The sequence below is a fragment of the Arvicola amphibius genome, chromosome 14 (genome assembly GCF_903992535.2).
Source record: "Arvicola amphibius chromosome 14, mArvAmp1.2, whole genome shotgun sequence".
NCBI lineage: Eukaryota > Metazoa > Chordata > Mammalia > Rodentia > Cricetidae > Arvicola > Arvicola amphibius.
Window position 1 is genome coordinate 29,401,206 of NC_052060.1, and position 5,080 is coordinate 29,406,285.

At 41.5% G+C, this 5,080-nt stretch overlaps 1 pseudogene; it reads left to right on the forward strand.

Annotated features, from left to right (window-relative positions):
• Positions 1-2,741: 2,741 nt before the first annotated feature.
• On the forward strand, positions 2,742-4,025 carry LOC119801226 (annotated as a pseudogene).
• The last annotated feature ends 1,055 nt before the right edge of the window (positions 4,026-5,080 follow it).

A 5,080-nucleotide genomic window follows, 5' to 3' on the forward strand; every position in this document is an offset into this window, starting at 1 on the left:
TATACCATTCACAAAAAATAATAAATACAAAAGTGTGATATGAAAAAACTCCAAATTCATGCTGTGAGATTTTTTTTTTCAATTTGACACAAGCCAGGATCATTTGAGAGGAGGGAACTTCAGTTGAGAAAATGCCTCTATTAGTTTGGTCCATTGGCATGTCTGTAGCAAGAAGGTAGCTTCTTGATTAATGATTGCTGTGAGAGATTGTTTTGCCACTCCTAGGCAGGTGATCCTTCATTATATAAGCAAACAAAAAGGCTGAGCAAGCTGTGAGGAGTAAGCAGTATTCCTCCATGACCTCTGCTTCACTTCCTGCTTACAGGCTCCTGCCTTGAGTTTCTGCCCTAACTTCTGTTGATGGTGTGCTGTTGTAGGAGGGCCTCTTATTAGTTCTGGCTTCACAGAATTGAAATAATCACACAGAAACTATATTAATTTCACTTAATTAAATCACTGCTTGGCTCATTAGCTCTAGCTTCTTATTGGCTAACTCTTACATCTTAATTTAACCCATTTCTATTAATCTGTGTATCACCACACGGCTATGGCTTGCCAGCAAGGTAATTTGACCAATTTCTATTAATACCTAAGTTCTGCCCTATCAACAGGCCAAGATTTTTGATGTTATTCTTGAGCCCTCTCTTTTTTGCATTTCCTCAATATTGCTAACACCACTGTCTGGGTCAGCCATGCCAGTTGCTTATTGACTTAAGGGCTCAGTGAAATGTCAGGTCCTAACTCCCTCTTATAGGGGAGGGAGTCATGATGTGGGAGCCCCCTCTGTGTGCTGTGATTACCATTAATGAATAGAGAAACTGCCTTGGCCTGTTGATAGGGCAGAACTTAGGTCGGCAGGGAAAACTGGACTGAATGCTGGGAGGAAGAAGGCAGAGTCAGAGAGACACCATGGAACCACTAGAGTCAGACATGCCGAATATTTGCCAGTAAGCCACTGCCATGTGGCGATATGCAGATTAATAGAAACGGGTTAAATTAATATAAGAGTTAGCCAATAAGAAGCTAGAGCTAACGGTCTGAGCAGTGTTTTAATTAATATAGTTTCTGTGTGGTTATTTTGGTTCTGGGCAGCCAGGAGGAATATGCAGCCTCCATACAACAGAGTTAGGTAGCTTTGATTTGCAGAGTAACTGGTATCAGTTCTTAGAGATTATTACAGGATATCTGTCATCCATTCAGTTCTTTAACTAGGGCCTTAAAAATCAAGTCTTTGGGGTAACAAATAGAAGATGAAGTTCAATAGAAGCTGTCACCAACTAAGGAAAAAGTACATAGCTTCAAAAGCAACTTTAAGAGCCAGTATGTGTATTCGAGATTCTTTTCTCCTATTTTGTTCCTGAATATTCTGGGTCTTCAGCTCCATAAATATTCCACAGTTTGAACAGTTCAGTATCAGAGCTGTCAGAGAATGACACTGGAAAATCAGCACAGCCTGCAGCCAAGCTGGGCTTAGTTCCTGATCAACGAGATAGTGCCCTTAGCAAATGGAACTGACAAGAGGAAATCCTGAAAACATGCTAGGGGTCATATTAAAAATAATTCATTGCTGGGCAGTGGTGACACACACCTTTAATCCCATCACTTGGAAGGCAGAGGCAGGCAGATCTCTGTGAGTTCAAGGCCAGCCTGGTATACAAGAACAAGTTCCAGTACAGACTCTAAAGCTATAGAGAAACCCTGTCTTGAAAAACCAAAACCAAACAAACAAACAGCAAACAACAACAACAACAACAACAACAACAACAACAAATGAGTCAGCCCAACAGCTGTCCAGCAGGACTGATAGAGACATCACGGCATCACTGCATCTTCAGTGCATTTTGTCAACCACTAGATAAGTGAGATGTGTATTTTATAGCTTTGCTAAAGGGGTGGAGAAATTATGTATAGATGTCAGGTAGCCCTCAGCAGACACCAGCAGAAGCGTTTGACTAATATGTGCTTCAGTGGTGGACACGCCCACTGCATTTGATTACTACAAAGACAAAGATGGATCCAGAACTCTTGAATCGGTGTTTTTACAATGGTCATTGCCCAAAGAAGCACATGGTTCAAGAAGTCAAATACAGACAAGTCTAGAGAGGTTTTAACACCAAGGAATTTTCTAAAGATCTAACAAAATAAATAAAAAAATCTTTTTTTTTTCTTTTTGTGGGAGAGGGTAAGTTAAAAAAAATCAGAGGTTTGAGGTTTGGGCTTTTAATGTGACATTTGGTAATATTTCACCAAGATGTGGCATTTCTTTTTATGTTGACACAACTCTGTTCTAATTTCTTCTTTTTTGTGTCATTTTTTTCTTTACCCCTTTTCCTGATTTTATCTTCCCACCCCCTTCCTCCTTCTCCCTTCCCTTCCTCCTTACGCTCACCTTTTCTCTCTCCCATCCCCCTTTCTCCTTTTCTTTCCCTCTTTCTCTCTCCTGTCTTCCTTCCTCTTTTCTTCTACATCTTTCCTTATCATCTTGCTTTTTTTGTTTTCTGATTTTTTGTCATAAGTGCCTTATCTACAGTATGTATCAGATTTCTCAAAAATTCCAATTTTATTAAATGACATCTTAAGTATTAATTTCTTCATGAACTTCATAGTGTCCCTACATATATACTGTGTATGCCCCATACTTATAAGAGGGATTCTGGATATGAACAACAAGGCATGGTTCCTGCAAATTTCTTCCTAGTGTGTATATCTGGCCTCTGGCTTCTAGCCACTTCCCTTGTGCCATGCCCCTGAAACGGCAGTCTGCACTCCTGCCTCAGGCCAAAAAACTCAAATTGGCTCCTGTCCCAAAACTGGAAGACAAGTCGGCCTCTCCCAGTCTGCAGAAGGGAGAAAAAAACAGCAAGAAGCTATTGGACACTTTGATGAAGTACAAAATGAAGCAGAGACTTAATGAACAAGCTAGTGAGGAAAATTTGAAAGTGGAACAAAAATATAACAAACTCTGCCAATGATTTTTTTCAGAAGAGGTCAGAATTGGTGGCCAAAATCCCAAATTTTGGGATAACAACTTGTGTCAACCACCCACCTCACCAGAGTGCTGCTCTGGGAGGAAGACAGAGAGGCTCTGTGTTACTTGACCAGAGTAAAAGTGACAGAATTTGAAGACATTAAATCAGGTTACAGGATAGATTTTTTTCCAGTTTATTTATTTTTTATTAAAAATTGTCTTCTCCTCCCCTCCTCCTCCCCCTTCCCTCCCCTCCCCTCCACCCATACCCCCACTCCCTCCCTCTCCAGGCCAAACAGCCATCAGGGTTCTCTACACTATGTTGAGTCCAAGGTCCTCCCAACTCCCTCCAGGTCCCGGAAGGTGAGCAACCAGACTGACAAGGCTCACACAGAGCCCGTCCATGTCGTAGAGACCAAGCCCATCGCCATTGTCCTTGGCTCCTCGGTCAGCCTCCACCATCAGCCACTTTCAGAGAGTCCGATTTGGTCGCATGTTCCATCAGTCCCATTCCAAGTGGACTTGGTGGTCTCCCATTAGTTCTGTCCTGCCGTCTCAGTGGTTGAACGCATCCCTCATGGTTCTGACTTTCTTCTCATGATCTCTCTCCTTCTTCTCCTCATCAGAACTTTGGATAGATTTTTATTTTGATGAAAATCCTTACTTTGAAAATAAAGTCCTCTCCAAAGAATTTCATCTGCAAGAGAGTGGTGACCCATCTTCAAAGTTCACTGAAATCAAATGGAAATCTGGAAAGGATCTGACAAAACGCTGGAGTCAAATGCAGAAAAAGACCATCAGGGAAGAGCCAGAGAGCCGCTTTACCTGGTATCCTGATCATTCTGATGCAGGTGCAGATGAGTTAAGAGAGGCCATCAAAGATGATATTTGGCCAAACTTACTGCAGTACTATTTGGTTCCTGATATGGACGATGAAGAGGGAGAAGCAGAAGAAGATGATGATGATGAAGGCTTGGAAGATATTGATGAAAGAGATGAAGGTGAAGAAGATGATGATGAAGGGGAAGGAGAGGAGGATGAAGGCAAGGATGACTAGCACAGAAGACTGCTGTATTCCAACCTCTTTTATTATTTTCTTTTTCTTTTTTAATTTTCTCCAGTCCCTGGGAGCAAGTTTCAGTCATTTCCCTCCCCCCTCCAATCCCCCTTTGCTCAGTTTTTGAAGTCTCTCTTCTCAACACCATGGCTTTCAGCTTACTTGTGGGGAAATACCTTGAGCAAAATACGACGGGAAAAGAGTCCCCTCTAGTCCGTTATAAATTAGTTTACATCCATTCTTGTCTCAAATTGTGGATTTATCACCATCACCACTGTAGTCTGCGGGAAAAACAGAAACCTTCCATCCCTTTTGGTTCTGCAGGAGGCTGGGAGGTGCTCGGCCCCTGTGTAGTAGTGCATAGAATTCTAGCTTTTTTCCTTTCTCTGTATATTGAGCTCACAGATTACACTGTGTCTCTAAGTGAATACAGACAGTTAGCATTTACCAACATGTATCTCTCTACTTTCTCCTGTTTAATAAAAAGAAAAAGGGCAGGGGGTATAGAAGGTCAGCAAGGGTGGGTTTGAGGTGTCTGGGAGGGTAAGTGGGCACTGTGACAACATGGCTTCTCCTTTGGCATGTGCAATTGTGATGTTTAACAGACATCCTTGCAGTTTAGGATGACACTTTTAAAATAAAATTCTCTCCTAACAATGACTTGAGCACTGCCAGTCTATGGGAGAATCAGCAGAACCCTTAGAGTTTATTTGGAGTTCACATTCTCTGTTGTAACTCTATTTTTAATTATTTTTAGTTTTAGTGTTTTTGGTTTTCACTGGAAGGAAAAAGATGATCATTGTAAACGTACACTGTAAGTGTACAAGTTGCTTTGTTACGTTAAAACCAATGTGTACACACACACACACACACACACACACACACACACACACACACACACACACACGAACGAGGAATAATCTCCATACAATTGTGGTGGGAAAAATTAGTCTCTACAAAATAACCTGTCTCACTGATTTTTAAACCCAACATATCTTAAGAGCCCCACTCAGACATGTATTCCTAAACTGTTCCCCATTGTCTCATCATGAGAA